The sequence below is a fragment of the Camelus dromedarius genome, chromosome 9 (genome assembly GCF_036321535.1).
Source record: "Camelus dromedarius isolate mCamDro1 chromosome 9, mCamDro1.pat, whole genome shotgun sequence".
NCBI classification, from domain to species: Eukaryota; Metazoa; Chordata; class Mammalia; order Artiodactyla; family Camelidae; genus Camelus; species Camelus dromedarius.
In genome coordinates this window covers 3717416-3733872 of record NC_087444.1, presented here as the reverse complement: position 1 = coordinate 3733872, position 16457 = coordinate 3717416, and the positions used below count along the sequence as shown (strand labels likewise).

At 42.6% G+C, this 16457-nt stretch overlaps 1 protein-coding gene and 1 long non-coding RNA gene across 2 annotated transcripts in view; one reads left to right on the top strand and one right to left on the bottom strand.

Moving 5' to 3' along the window:
• The window catches only part of LOC135321993 (uncharacterized), a 31696-nt gene extending 17242 nt beyond the window's left edge, over positions 1-14454 (bottom strand). The window contains exons 1-2 of the long non-coding RNA XR_010382183.1: positions 14310-14454; positions 4958-5025 (exon numbers count right to left, since the gene is read on the bottom strand). This is a non-coding gene — a long non-coding RNA (uncharacterized LOC135321993). The remainder of the gene's footprint in view (positions 1-4957; positions 5026-14309) is intronic.
• A 269-nt stretch (positions 14455-14723) lies between these two features.
• Positions 14724-16457, top strand: part of ARHGAP29 (Rho GTPase activating protein 29) — a 56103-nt gene continuing 54369 nt past the window's right edge. The window contains exon 1 of the mRNA XM_031457633.2: positions 14724-14793. The gene's annotated coding sequence lies outside the window, so the exon portion shown is untranslated. The remainder of the gene's footprint in view (positions 14794-16457) is intronic.

The following is a 16457-nucleotide window of genomic DNA, read 5'->3' as shown; positions in this document are numbered from 1 at the left end:
TTCTAGAGTTATTTATGGTTATTTCAGACAAAGTCTAGGTCAAGTAATTAAACTTGGCACGTGTTAGTATGTTGGTTACAAGCAGCTAATGTAAAATCTTTGTCAAAGCAATATGGTTCTCTTATCTGATTAAAACTTTCAAAATGTTAAACTAATCTTTTTCAAAGATAAATCTAATGTTTGGGCTGTACTGTTATTTTCTTTAAATTATTTCATTTACTGATTAATTCCAAGTACCTCCCCAGGGGCTGGAAATACAATGGTGAACAAAACAGGGAGAGTCCCTTCCATCATGGTGCTTAAGACTTCCATACTGGGCAGAGGAAGTGAGAAACACACTGGTAAACTAATAACTTCACCAAGTCAGCAGAGGGATAAGTGCTATGGCATTCACAGCAGGGTAAGGAGGGTAGGAAGTAACAAAGCGGGGGATGCTGTTTTCTGTAGAGTGGTCAGGGGACATGTCAATGATATGGAACGTTTGAGGGGAGCTTGTAAGGGAGCAAAGAGCAAGTCACATAGATCCAGGGGCAGGGAGTCCATTGCAAGCAGAGGTGTCAACAGAGGCAAGAGGGCCCTTGTGGGTATCAGAGGAACAGCAAAATGGCCAGAGAGGCAGAGGAAGAATAAGGGGAGTGATTCCCCACCATCTTTTTCTAAGAGAAGTATGATCAATTATCTTCATCTTAACATCAATTTTCATTAAATCCAATAGAAACTCTTTATTGAACTTCTTTTGTTCTGAGCCTCAGTTTCTAACTTGTAAAACGGGGATGACAATAGTACCCCATAGGGTTGTTGTGAGGACTAAATGACTTACTAAATACAAAGAATAATTAAGACAGTGCCTAGCAAAGAGCATACCATGGAGGGCCTCTTAACCTTACCATCAGCATTATCATCTCTTTATTCACAACAGTATCAATAATTTAATTTTTCAGGCTAATGGCATAATTTAGCACCAAACATCAATTATCCAGAGAGCTTCCTTACACGTTAGAACATGAGTTAGGGTCGTGGTACAGGGTGACTCAAGCATAGAGGTTTATGTCATTAACTGTCTTAGAGAGAGCTTAACATAACATAAACAAATTGGGGCTGGAAGCTTAATACCTTAATCTAGACATAAAATGGGTATATCATATCCATAGGCTCACTTGAGTTTTTATTTTTTTCTGTCAGTCTTACTCAGTTCCCTCTCCTCATGACGACACGGAATTCTCAGATGTTTGCCATGTCATATGCATTCATTTCCAGCGTGTGGTCTGAATTGATTCCTTGTTTCTCAGTTACAACCATCATGGAATCAAGATTAATAACCTGCTTGGTGAGTTTTGTCCACACTGGAATCTGGAGCGTTTGTACTCCCTGCGGCCGTCAGGCTCTCCGCGGTTCTTTCTAAGTGCTCCGGCAGTCAGGGTCAAAGACAGCCTCAGTGACCGGGAGCTTGCCTGCCTTTGGGCCAACCTGCCTGCTTCCATTATCTTTTCCCCTCTCCCAGGCATTTAGCCAGGGTTGAAGAAGAGTCTGAAAGTGGATTTAAAGTTAACTAATATAACCCCTGTTCTGAGAACAATGCCTGGCACAATGGAGGTACTCAATAAATACTTGTGGAATGAGTAAAAATGGAACAGGTCTGGTGGACGACGCTGGGCTCTCCTAAACAGGCTGGCACTGAAGCACGGCGGAGTGGAGGAACACCTGTCCCCTGCACTCTCCTCTGGGCTGGGCTCCCACCCCCATCACTCACAGGGAACATCTGCCTGCATGATCAGCCCTTTCACATCCGGGCACAGGGTATCTGGAACCAGCTTTGCTTTAGGCATGTGGCTTTTTTCTGGCCACCGATGTTGGTTTCACTAGTTTCAACATGTTGAACAGAGCTTATGGTAACAAAAAAAAATTCATCCTGGAAGGATTTTTACTCCTGGGGCCCACTGGTCAGTCCCTCAACATCCCTCCAGAAAATACTTAGTAGGGGCACTTTCTGTTCGGGACACAGACTCAGGTAAGACAACACTGTAGACGTTCATAATCCAATCAGTATAAATAAACACGAGTATTAGTATAAGACAAAAGGCTGCAAGACAATCACAGGTGGCACAAGAACAGGATTCTGTGTACCTTACAGTGATAAATAGGGCAACAAATTTTCAGTGAGAAGAACAGGAAGGCTGCAGAGCAGAGGTTGTATTCTAGCATAGAAAGAATGGAGAACATTTCAAGAGGCAAATAGCTATGTAATATTAATAAATATTGTAATTATAAAATAGCAATACTATACCATCTGTCATGTATGTTTCATTACTGATCCAGCATCCAATTATGCCTCTGAATTTTGTTTGTTTGCCTCTGATGCTTCATCCTCCAAAACCATGACCCTGAGCCACTCTAACCAAGAAACGTTTATAGGTAAAAAACAGTTGGCGTATCAGGGTAAGTGGTAGGATTTGGTGGCGGTATTGCCCTCTATTTCTTCTTTTCTTTACCAAACACATGAGCAACCTATCCCAGAAAACAGGTTGTTGATGTTCATTCACTCTTTCTCAGTTAATAATTGCATTTATTTTATTGCAAAAATGAATTACCATTTTTCTCTGAGAATGCTTTCAAATATATTTCTCCCAATTGATAAAGAAGAATGGAGACTATGGTGGATTATATATTTTGAAAAAGAATTAAGGGGAGGAGGAGGATGTTGAAAAACCTTTCCAAATTTCCTTCCCATAATTTTACTTATTTATTCAGCTAATGTTCACGAAGTGCCTGCTATGTCTCAGTGTAGATGACAGGAAGGGTATTCTTAGCAGAGTTAAGTGTTACTACAATATATTCTCTATTCAATAGAAACGTTGTACTTTTAAACAATTGTGGTGTGCGATCTAACCCCTAGATAAATGCTTTAATTCTGGTTGTTCATTTTTCCTACAGTGTCGATGAGTTCCATTAAATAAAGGAGCATTTAATGGTAAGAACGGAGGAGCATGGTTGGGGGGACATGCATTCTACAAGTATTTACTGAGCAACTCCCATGAGCCACGTACAGTACGTAATAGTTGATGATTTGAGTACTTCAGTTTTCCGAGAAAGACAATCAGTCAGAGACAGAAAAGTCAGAGACACTGTGGCAGGTTTAAAGTTAAGCGCAAAACGTATTTTTGTTCCTAAAGGGATAAGGAGGGTGTGGGAAGAGGGCGGACTAAACAAGTTGAAGACCAGATTCCTGCCTGGAAGGAATTCGAAGTGTCCACCTGAGAAATGTCCACTTAAACAACAAAGACCTGCTACCTGCTGGAGGGTGCCAAAGATGACTTAGGACGGTCCCTCCGCCTGGCCTGCCGCAAGCCGCGCGGGGCGGCCAGCACGGCCGCGACGCCCGGGACAGTCTGCGGGCTGAGGCACAGCTGACAGCCAGCGCCCGGCGCCCAGCCCGCGGCCGCCCCCACCTGCCGCCCGCGCAGGGCCCCGCCCCCCGAGCGCGCGGGCCAATGGGCTGGGCCGCAGGGGGCGGGCCGCGGCCGGGCGGGAGGCGCTAGGCCGGGGGCGGAGCGGCGGCGGCGGCCGGCGCGGTCGTGGCTGCAGCTGCAGGGGCGGCGGCGGAGGCTCGGCCGGGCGTCCGCGGGCCGTGGGGGATGGGGGCGGCGAGCTCCAGCCCTCGGCGGCGGCGGCGGCGGCCGTGAGTGTCGGGCGGGCGTCCGCGTCCAGGACGCGGGATGGAGCGCCGCGGTGAGTGTGGGGCGGCTGCGGCGGGGGCTGAGGTCACCCGCGGCGGCCACCCGCGCGTTGCCGTCCAGGGTCCGCGCGGCCCTGGCGGCGGCCGGGAGCGGGGGCGGCCACAGGCTGCGCTGGCGGCGGGCCGGCCCGGTGTTCCCGGGACCCCTGGTCCTCCGGGAAGGGTCCGACCGGGCGCGGCGGGAGCGGAGGAGCCGCGAGGGCAGAAGCGGGAGCTGCACGGAACCTGGGGACCTCAGTTAGGCGACGCCGCCCCGGCCTCAGGGAGAGGCTCGAGGGTTGGACTTTCCTCGTTTTCCAGGTCCCGCCGAGCGCCCTGCAGCCCTGTCTTCCTTTTCTAACCACACGCCCTCTTCATCCGCCTCTAAACGGAATTCAGGGATTCCTTTACTCCCCCCTTCCTTCCTCTCCACCCCCACTCTCAACTGGTTTCCTTCACCGGGTCTTCAAGTTCGTCTTCCTTACTTGGGATCTTTTTGTAAGTTTTTTGGTGGCTTTTTCTGAAATTTCAGTCTGACAAATGCAGAGATAAAATAACAGACACCTCTTGTTCCCTTCTACCTTTTCTTATCATACTTCGCCTCACCTAGGCCCGACTGTTTATTGGGGGGGGGGCATGAAAAGTAGAAAACACTTCTCTCTTTCTGCCCGAGTGCCCCGCTCTGGAGCGCCTGTCTCCTCATATCCCTCTCCCCTTCTCCCCCCTTCTCTCTCTCACCTCTGCAGCCGTCCCTTCACCTCCCACCCCAGCACCTCCACACTCCATCCATCTTTCCCCAGCTCGGTCCTATGGCAAGTCCTGTGATTTACAGAATAGGAATTGACAGGTGGGGTTTCAGCTACTACAGGAGAGGAGAGCTTCTCCCTGTGAGTTTGCTTCCCTGGCTGTCCCAGGACCCCACGACGGAAGCCTCGGCTCCGGGACGGCCTAACTCTGGCCAGAACACAGTAGCCAGGGACTCTCTGTCTTTGAGCCCCTCTGACGTTTCTACAGTCTATTTCTCTTTTTCATCACCACCCCTCTTTAAAGACAAGGGTGAGGTTTGTTTACCGCCCCCCCCCACCACCACCATTGGGTTTTTTTTGTTTTGGTTTTGATCTTTGACATTTGACATCCTCTATCACCTTCTAATGGTGGATCTCTGAGGGGCTGTTAGGAGGTGAAAGGTCCAAGACCGCGGTGGAGCTGAACTAGTAGGCAAAGAACTTTTTGTTCCACATGTACCTTTTCCTTTTCTCTTCTTTTATGGGAATTGGCTTCGCTCCCTTGTTCAGGTTGAGGGATGGGGTTTCCTGTTCAAGAAAAAGAATTCATAATTAAATATGAAAATATTTAGAATGAGTAAAGAAATCACAACAAATTATGAGCCTTGGCGATTTAAATCCCCTCCTTCAGAGATTTCTCTAGGCAGTTTGCCAGAAATGCGTACTTAGAAATTCTTCCTGATTGTAGGAACTGTGCAAGTCAGGAACCCGGACCCTTAAGCTTCATTAGCTTTACGGTACAAATAGCTTTAGTCTCCTGATTCTGAGAAAAGTTTTAAGACTGAATTTGAAGGGAAGTATGATAGGCCTGGGTGGAAAATGTTGCAGTCTCCAAATTGGCAGGAAATAAAACTCTGCCTGAGATGAAGAAAGCACTGTTCAGCGAATCTGTGGTGGCTGTTCATTCCTGCTCTGCTCACCTCCTTAAAATAGAACATCCACCTGAATTATCAGTGCCTTCACTTTCCAGCTGTAAAAGCCCTTGACCTAGGAATGTGGGCTTCTACGTTCCCAGCGGTTATTGCTGTGTTGAATAAAGCTCATGCCCAGAAGGTACCCTGGAAATACTGTCATTGCTGTGCCATTAGTGATCACTCAGCATTCACACAGAAATGTCATGTGAGCCCATTCTATGTTAGACAAGGACCTGTGGAGCCTCTCAATCTGTTGGGTAGAAGTAGACAATTCCGAATAAATAGGGCCTAAGGCATAGTATCTTGGGTTACGTGAGAGAAGTGTGTTGCATGTCCTATGGGAAAGTAAAGGGATGATGTATTTCCAGTGGAGGAAATGAAAAGGCTTCTTGGAAGTAGTGATGTTTTATATGAGATTGAAGTTAATTAAGAGAATGATTGTAATCCGCGCAGAAGGCAAAAGGGGCCTCGTGGGCAGAACTGCTGGTTGTCTTTCATGCATACCAGGAAGTCACCAACCAGCTTCCATGATGCTCCTCTGAGGGCTGTTGTGTCTATTTTAAATTTTCCCCCTCACCTCTAGTATAATGAGCCACAACACAGACACATTCACATGTTAAAAAAAAAAGGGGGGGGGGTAGTTAAAAGGAAGGTTTCCTAACATGTTTTCATATGATGAAGATTTTTGCAGAGGGTTTGCACTTTTTTCTTTATTATTACTCTGATGAACAAAAGAGCCATTTGATGATACTGCCTCCTTAGTATAAAAATTGTTCCTTTTTCTTAAAAAACATTCCAGTATTTGTCACTGAGAAAGTTTTCAAATACAGTATTGTTCCTTTCTAAGGAAGAAGATGGAAAATATTTTGAAAAGTATTAAGGGATGGAGGAAGTTGATATTGAAGAATTATTCAAACAGAACCTCATATAATTTTACTTATTTATCTAATATTCATTAAGCACTAAAATGATGACAGATTTTTGTACACTGAGTTTTGACAAATGTATACACCCATGTAGTCACCATAATCAAGATATAGAACATTTCTGTTAACTCCAAAAAGTTCTCTCATGCTCATTTGGAGCTCCCCCCCACCTCCCACACCACAACCTCTGCCTTTTGTTACTAAAGATTAGGTTCATCTTTTCTAGAATTTCATGTAAAAGAAATCATACAGCATATATTTTTTTGTGCCAGATTCCTTTCATTTAGCACGATGTTTTTGAGATCGCGCATGGTTTTTGCTGTGTCCTGAATATTTATTGTTAAGTAGTATTCCACTGTAAGGCTATATCACAATTTGTTTATTCAGTTATCTGTTGATGGACATTTGGGTTGATTCCTGTTTTTGATTATGATGAAAAACGTTGCTATGTACATTTGTGTTCAAGTTCCTGGATGAATGTATTTTTCATTTCTTTTGAGTATATGAAAGAGTAGAATTGCTGGGTTGTGTGGTAAATGTATGTTCAGTTGTATCAGAAACTGCCAGGCTGTTTTCCAGAGTGGTATACTTTGTGTAGCAGCAATGTGTGAGAGAGTTTTAGTTGCTCTACATCCTTCCTACCTCAAATTTGGTACTTCAGTCTAACTAAAATGAAGAATTCTAGTAGATAGTGGTATTTCATTGTGGCTTAAATTTGCATTTTCCTGACACTATGATGTTGAGCCCTATTTCATGTGCTTATTGCCCAGTTGTGATCTGTTTTGAAGTGTCTGTTCAAATCTTTTACATATTAATTTATTGTGTTGTTTGTTTTATTACTGAGTTTTAAGAGTTATTGATGAATTTGAATACAAGTCCTTTGTCAGATACTTTCTCCCAATTTGTGGGCTTGTATTTCATTTCTTAACAGTTGTCTTTCAAAGAGCAGAATTTTTAAATTTTGATGAAGTCTAGTTTACCAATTTTTTAAAATGGTTCTTGCTTTTTAGGTCTGAGAAATTGTTCCCTATATTTTCTCCCAAGATTTCTTTTAGAACAGGCATCCTCAAACATACTCTTAAAGGACCAGATCATAAATATTTTAGGCTTACAGGCTAAAGTACCTCAACTACTCAACTCTGCTGTTGTAGAGCAAAAACAGGTATTGACAATACATAAACAGTCGGGCATGGCTGTGTTCTCCCAGAACTTTTATTCAGAAAAATAGGCAACTGCCTCTTCTGATTCCAGAATTTAAAAGACTGGTAGTTTTAGGTCTGTAATACATGTTGAGTTAATTTTAGGATATGCTGTGAAGTAAGGATCTAGGATCATTTTTTTTTTCTTATATGGATATGAAGATATTTCAGCACCATTTATTGAAAAGACTGTCTTTCCTCCTGTTGAATTACTCTGGCACCTCTAGAAAATCAACAGATTATATATGTGGGTCTATTTCTAGACGCTGTACTGTTGGTTTGTGTCTCTCTTTATACCAATGTCACACTATCTTGACTACTGCAGCTCTATAGTAAATCTTAAAATCAGGCAGTGTGAGTCTTACAACTTTGTTCTTTTTCAAAAAAATTTTGGCTGTTCAGATCTTTTACATATTTATATACTCTTTAGACTCAGCCTGTCAATTTCTACAAAAAAGCCAGGAGGGATTTTGTTTGGGATTGCTTGAAACTATAGATCACTTTGAAGGAAATTTAAGTCTTAACAGTATTGAGTCTTCCAGTTCATGAACTTGATATACTTATAAATTTATTCAGTTCTTTAATTTCTTGCACTAGTGTTTTATAATTTTAAATTTAGGCTTTTGCACACATTCTGTTAAATTTAGTCCTAAAAATATCTTGGGTTTTTTTTTTTGATGTTATGGTAATTGGTATTAGTTTCTAAAATGTCATTTCCAATTGTTTGTTCCTAGTATATAGAAATTAAATTGATTATAGTATAGTGATCTTACATTCTGTGGCTTTGCTATATTTATTTATTAGTTGTAACAGCTTATAGGTTTCTTAGGATTTTTGAGGTACAGAAACATGTCAACTTGGAATAAAGTGTTTTACTGATTTTTCTCAATCTGAATGTGTTTTATTTCTTTCTCTTGTTCTATTATACTGGCGAAGACCTTCAATAACAATATTGATCCTGATCTTAAGGGGAAAATACTGTCTTTCATCATTGACTATGATGTTAGCTATAGCTTTTTTTGTAGATGCCTTTTATCAAGTTGAAGATACTCTTTTCTATTCCTACTTTGCTGACTGCTTTAATCATGAAAGGTTGCAGAATTTTGTCAGATACTTTTTCTCCATCTATTGAGATGATCACATTTTTCTCTATTGAATATTAAACTAAGCTTGATTCTTGGGACAAACCTTTCTTGGTCCTAATGTATTATTCTTTTTATACATTGTTCGATTTGACTTGCTAATACTGTGTTAAGAAATTTGAACTGTAATTTTCTTGTAATATCTTTGTCTGGTTTTGGTATCAGGGTAATGTCAACCTCATAAAATTGTTCCTTCCTCCTGTTTTCTGAAAGTTTTTGTAGGACTGTTTCATCTGATTCAATAGATTTCATTAGTGAGGCCATCTGATCTGAATCTGCAGTTTTTTTTGTGAGACATTTTGAATTATGAATCCAATTTCTTTACTACATATAAGGCTATTCAGATTTTCTCTTTCTTGTATTAGGTTTGGTTATTTTTGTCTTCCAAAAAATGTTCCATTTCATCTGCATTGTTGAATTTTTTGGCAAAGTTGTTTGTAACATTTCCTTGTTTCCCTTTTAATGATCTGTAGGGTCTGTACTGTTGTCCCTTCTTTCATTCATGATACTAGTAATTTGTGTTTTCTCACTTTATTTTGATCAGTTCAATGAGATATTTATCTATTTAATTGATCTTTTCAAAGAACTAACTTTTAGTTACATTGATTTTTCTTTGTTATCTGTTTTCTATATCATTGATTTTTTCACTTACCATTATTTCTATCCATTTACTTATTTTGTGTTTCATTTGCTCTTCACTTTCTACCTTCTTAAAGTAGAAGCTTAAATAATTGATTTTAGACCTTCTGTTCTTTTTAATAAAGCATCTAAACCTGTATATTTCTCTAACCACTTCTTTTACTATGTAACTTACACATTTTGAGATACTGTGTTTTCGTTTTTAATCAGTTCAAAATATTTTCAAATTTGCCTTGTATAAATTTGACTAGTGAATTATTTAAAAATATATTTTCTAATTTCCAAATAGTTGGGGATTTCCCAATTATCCTACTGTTATTTATTCCATATTTAATTTTTTTGGGTCAGAGAACATACACTGTATGACTTCAATTCTCTTAAATTTATTGGAACTTGTTGTATGATCCTATATATGTTCTATCTTAGTGAATATTTTATGTGTATTTGAAAACAATGTATATTCTGTTGTTGGGTAGAATTTTCTATAAATGTCTATCAGGTCAAGTTAGTTGATAGTATTGTTCAAATTTGCTATATCCTTCAGATTTTCTGTTATTTGTTCTATAACTAAATGAGAGAGGAGTTTTGAAATCTTAACTATCATTGAGATTTGTCTATTTTCCCTTATATTTCTGTCAGGTTTTACCTCATATGTTTTGGAGCTCTATTTTTAGGTGCATACACTTTTAAGATCATATCTTTATGATGGATTAACTCTGATCATTATAAAGTGTTACTTTTTATCCTTGGTAAAACTCCTTGTCTGCTATAATAGAGCTATTTCTGCTTTTCTATGATTAGTATTTGCATGGTATATCTTTTACTGTTGTTTTGCTTTCAATCTCTCTGTGTCTTTGTATTTCAAGTCTGTTACTTACAGACAGTATGTAGCTGAGTCTTTTTTATCTGATTTGACAATCTCTGCCTTTTTATAGGGGTGTTTAGAGTATTTATATTTAGTGTAATTACTGATGTGATTGGGTTTAAGTCTATCATCTTGCTGTTTGTCTTTAATTTGTTTTATCTGTTCCTTATTTTTTTCTTCTTCTTCTGCTTTCTTTTGGATTGATTAATTTTTTGAAATTCCATTTATGTCCACTATTGGCTAATTAACTGTACCTCTGAAGATTTTAATACACATTTTAAGTTGATATAGCTTCAAACATTATGCTATTTCACATATAATGTAAGAAGCTTACTTGCATTTCCCTCCTCCCTTACTTTTTGCTGTTATTATACATTTTACTTCTGTATACGTTGTAAATGCCACTGTATACGTTGTAAATGCCACACACACTGTTATTACTTTCATTTTAAATATCAGGTTTTTTTTTTAAAAAGAAATGTACAAATTGAGGCTGATTTTGCGGCTTCGTTGGGGTGAGTCTAGAACACTACTTTATGAGAGCTGGGTTAGGTATACTACTAACACATGCCCTTCTGGGATCTCTCCTTGAGTATTCAACAGGTCTCTACTCTGGCTGATGAAAACTCAGAGGTCTCCCAACCCTGTGGGAGCCCTGGGAATTGTTCAGCCACAACCTGTGGAAATTCTTTGCCCATCCTTGTGGAGTTGCCCCCTATTCACACTCTGCTTTGTATTCAGCAGGAAAATTAAGGAATTGCCTGTGCAAATTTCTGGAGCTCTTCCTTTGCCTACATTCTTCCTCTCTGGTACTCTGTCCTGCAGATTCCAGCTGCCCCAGTCTCCCCCTGAATTATGATCTCTTTCTCCTCAACTTAACAGGACTACCACTTTCTGTTTGGCTTCCCCCTTCCTGTGCCAAGGTCTAGAATGTGCCTCTAGGTAGAAAGTTGGGGTGATTGTAGGGATCACCTCATTTGTTGGTGATTCCATCTCTCCATGATCAGGGTCCTATGCTGTTTATAGTCTAATGTCTGAAAACAATATAGTGGAAGTCTGGTCTCATTTATTTCTGCACTTGATATATTTAAAATCTTAAATCCTTTTTAATCTAGAGATTTTCTTTCCATCGTTTTCTATGCAATTTATTTAAGAAACTGTTGTGTGCTCTATAAAATGACCTAGAGTCTAGATTTTGCTGGGTGCATCCTGTGATGTAATTTAACATGTTCCCCTGTCTTCTGTATTGCTTATAAAGTGGTCATTGGACCTAGAGCAGGGTTTCTCATCCTTGACAGTATGGACCGTTTGGGGCTGGGTAATTCTCGGTTAGGGGTGGAAGGGAGAGGGTTGGGGTGATCTCCTGTGCAAGTGGGATGTTTAGCAGCATCCCTAGCCTCTACCCACTAGGTGTCAGCACAACACCCTCCCAAGTTGTGACAACCAAAGATGTCTCCAGACATTGTAAAATGTTTTTAGAATCATTACGAAAAGTAGGGTATCTAAACTACAGAATCAACTTGAGGAATATGAAGATACTCACCCAGCAAAAATAATAATACCATGTTAACACTGAAGACAACACATGAAAAAGATTTTAATAATTTGTAAGTTGAAGCTTTACAGAAAGACTGAAGAGCAACATTACAGAGGATGTGAATTTCTGTTTTAGAAGGAAAAATAGACAATAATAATGTAAAGTGGTACAAACACAAACAGTTTCTCTTCACTTACGTTAATTCCGTAAATATTTTTCGGCAACTTCTTGAACATTTTAAGATGTTGGACTTCTACAATACATATACAGATGCTTTTACTTTTTCTTTTTTCTTTTAACCCTTTACTGTTTAATTACAAATCAAGAATTTTGGGCTTACAGAAAGATATTGTTGCAATAGTGTACTTTTTACACTTGAAACTTACTTATGTGATATAAATTTTCTTTAAACATGGTGCCAGTTAGGGGATTAATGAAATAACCATTTTAATTTGAAAGTGAGCTACTATTTTTGCTGATGTTTCAAACTTTCAAATTCCTACTTAATAAGGAAAAACAGTGGAGAAAATGACAGACAATATATTTTATAAAAAGATTTAAAAGGAGGATTAGGATTGAAAGACTCCTCAAAATTTCCCTCAGATAGCCTGCCTCATAACCATCTAATACTCATTGAAGACCCACTGTGTGTCGATTCTATGAACAATAATTGGCTGTTTTGAGATGGTTTATGGATAAACCTGATGGGAATGGTCTTGAGATTAACCTAAAGCAGAGCCAAGGGGCAGACTTTCTTCCCTTGAGCTCCCTGAGGGTTGCTCTGGCTTTACCTTCCATGGCCTTTAGAATCCTTTCCTCTCTCCCCCATTGATGTCCTTCAGTTTAGTCATCAGTGGTTTCCATGGTGAGTGTCCACTGTGCATTTCTCCTCCAGTAGGGTTTGAAGGAACACGTGGTTGTTAGGTGAACCTAGCATTTCTAGTGCTTCTGATCTGGGCACAGTTAATGTTTAAATTTTAATAGGTAAGTTTTAAAAACTTAAGTCTGCAAAATAAGAGTGGAGGCCAGGAAGTCAAGGAGCGTGGGTTCTCGTATTTATCTTTTGCAGGGGCCTCACTGGTTTCACTTACCCAGAATTATTTGTGTGTGAGAGGTGTCGCTCTTCCCTTTCTCTGTCAGTGGCTGGTCTCCCTATTTCTTTCTCTTTATCATCGCTCTCTTATCTTCCCTTTTCTGACTCCATCTTATTTTTTCTTTCTCTGCCTCCTCTTGTCTCTGCATCTTTCTTGATCTTCTTTCCCTCTCTCTCTTTCTCTCCTCTACACAGTCGTTTCTCACCCTCTCACATCTCATGGATTTTTCCTCTCCCTCCCTCCCTGGCGCTCCTTTTTGTCTCTGTCACCTCACTACTTCTACCACAGATACCCTTTCTCCCCATGAGGACCTTGTTCAAGACATTGTCAGTTCAACTTTAATAAGGAACTCAATCCTCTTTATTAAGGAAATGGTGATAATGGAATAAGATAGTACAAAATAATTAATATATTTAAAAAAAGAATACAAGGGGGTATTTGAGGTTGAGTGACTTTCTTACATTTCTTTCCCAAAACCTTGCGTATGATTTAATAAGAATTGTGCTAATTCAGTCCCCTTTTGGTTAGGGACCCCTGACCTCCCATTAGTTTGTTTCACTTCAGGGCATCATTAGTTTTTACGGTGAGAGTCTGTGGTGCATTGCTCTTTTTAAGTGTGGTTAGAAGGAAATTTCAGTTGAGGTTTCCAGAGTATCTTTAGCATGTCCTTGGTACTGCTGTGTTTGGGGTTTGAAGGGTAAATTTGTGTAAGCTGAGTCTGAAAAATCCAGTATGGAGCTAAAATAACTAAAAAGCTGAACATTTTTATATCTTTTCCAGGCAGCACCTGAAGGGCCAAATTTGCTTCATTTCTCTAACATTGTTTTCACTGTAAGGGGTCAAAGATGTGAGAGATTTTCCTCTTCCCTTTCCAACGAGTATTTTCTCCTTCTCACTTCTGTCACTTGGCTCTATCATAGTCACTTCCTTTTTCTGTCTCTCCTTTCTCTTTTGTCTCAGTATTTTGTCTTTCTGCCTTCACATGTTGCTGCTTTCCTTGGTTTTGCCCCCCCCATGCCTGCAGCCCCCGTTTCTTCCTGCCCCTCGTCCTCACCTGGCCTGTGTTTCCCCTGCTTTCTCTCGTAGGCAGTGCGCCCCGCCTGCACCACCACTCCAGCACCCTCCTCCTGTGCCCTGTTCCTCCACCAGTTCTTTCTGACTGTCCCAGCACTGAGGAACTGACGTGGCTTGTTCTCGTGAGGAGTATGATATGGGAGCTTATGTACTTTCGGCCCCTGCTGGTTTTCCTTAATTATTCCGTCTTTTCCATACCCTTTTCTCATTCCGAGCGACTCTGAGAGAGCAGCTGAAGTAGCATGGGTCTAAGCGGAAACTGCTACCCCGTGCAGAGGGCGGGGGAGTGGGCTGGTTCTGAGGTAGTTCGTTCTGGAAAGGAGCCAGGCCTGTGCTCCACTTCACCTGAGTGGGGGCCTGTTTTTGTTTCTGTTTCCTTAAAGGAGTTGGAGAGAGAGGAACAAGGTGGTCAAAAGAAGTACCTCATGAGAAACGTAGGTTGCTCATCCGGTAAACTCCTGTTTGCCAGGTCTGGTCAGCAGGTGACTTAGGACGGTCCCTCCGCCTGGCCTGCCGCAAGCCGCGCGGGGCGGCCAGCACGGCCGCGACGCGGGGACAGTCTGTGGGCTGAGGCATAGCTGACAGCCCGCGCCCGGCGCCCAGCCCGCGGCCGCCCCCACCTGCCGCCCGCGCAGGGCCCCGCCCCCCGAGCGCGCGGGCCAATGGGCTGGGGCGAAGGGGGCGGGCCGCAGCCGGGCGGGAGGCGCGAGGCCGGGGGCGGAGCGGCGGCGGCGGCCGGCGCGGTCGTGGCTGCAGCTGCAGGGGCGGCGGCGGAGGCTCGGCCGGGCGTCCGCGGGCCGTGGGGGATGGGGGCGGCGAGCTCCAGCCCTCGGCGGCGGCGGCGGCGGCGGCGGCCGTGAGTGTCGGGCGGGCGTCCGCGTCCAGGACGCGGGATGGAGCGCCGCGGTGAGTGTGGGGCGGCTGCGGCGGGGGCTGAGGTCACCCGCGGCGGCCACCCGCGCGTTGCCGTCCAGGGTCCGCGCGGCCCTGGCGGCGGCCGGGAGCGGGGGCGGCCACAGGCTGCGCTGGCGGCGGGCCGGCCCGGTGTTCCCGGGACCCCTGGTCCTCCGGGAAGGGTCCGACCGGGCGCGGCGGGAGCGGAGGAGCCGGGAGGGCGCGAGCAGTGGCCCTGGGCAGATGATGACGATAATAAAAGCGAACACTTAGCATATCCCAGGTTCGACGTACTGTTTGCTAAGAGTGCTCCGTATTTTAACCTCACGACAGTTCCACGGTTATTTAACTTTTCACAAGGGGAAACAGGTTAAAACTGCCGGAACTCACAGACTAGTAATTGGCAGAGTGCGGTTTAAACTCAGGCAGCTCTGTCCCAGAATCAGTGCTCCCTGCCGCGGAGTCTGGTCTTGCTTCCGACCCGGTCCCCACCTGCCCCGACAGCAGCCCTCCCTTCAGCTGGGTCTCGTTCCCGAGATGTCTTAGGATATCCGCAGTGCATCGTTCTCGTCTCTGTAGTTTGGGCTGAGGGAGGGGTATTTCGATCAAAGGCCTCCTCAGTCTAATTGATTTTTCCCAATTCCGTTACGCCTTGCTTTTACTTTTTTTTTTTTTAACTTATCCCCCTGTTTTCTTTTTTATGGGTGAGCTCAAGACTGAGCTGGAGTCCTGGTAGCTAACGATCCTCGAATCTCCATGTTCATCTTTTTGACTCTCTCTCGCAGGAAATTGGCGTCATACCTTTTCGGAGGGCAGGAGTATTAGTTGCTAAAGGCTGGAGCTGAGCGCCCTTCGCTTTCTCCAGCTGCCTCTGTGACACTGTCTCTTGTTCATCGCGATCCATGCCTGCTGCCCCTTTTGGTTGCTCTATTTTCCCACTCTGTTTAAATCCAGGGATAGGGAACGTGCTCTTTGGCATTGGATAGTTTTTGACTGGTCAAAGGAGAGCCCAGGAATGCGAGATATTCTGGAGGCGTGGGAGTTTGGGCAGCTTCATCTTTTTTAAACGTGCTGAGTTCTAACTGCACAGGAATGAAGTCTATGTGCTTTGCACGCACATAGAAATTAGTTATTTGCATATTGTTAACAAAACTTTTAACACGCCCCTATTGTGTTTTTTTCCTGGGGAGTGCTTTTAAAAAATACAAAGACTTCCAGAATGATTTTTTTCTGATTTTTAATAAGTATCTCTGAGTAGATTCTTGCCAATCAGAAATTGTACTGAAATTTCAGATTTCTGAAATATATGGAGATTTTTCTGGGTAGAAATAGTAAGATGGGAACTATTGATATTTGGGGTTGTTTTAACTCTTCAGCTAGACAGCCTAGTGCCTAAAATGAAAATACTTCTGTAATAATACATTTAGGGCGGAGGTACACGGAGCAGGGGACATTCGATTAACACAGGCTACTGAAGTCTTGGAAAAGCCACATTCCAAGGTACCGGGAAGTTAGTGTTCTCACTTCTAATAGATATAATACTTAGAATTTAGAACGTACAGAGAAAATAGTTTTGCACAGTAATTTTCTTTTTGCTACAAAGTTCTTGCACAATGGATAAAATGGGGTTTTTTTTTTAAGCTGGTGATTTGGAGTTGAAAGAGATGCAAGAGAAT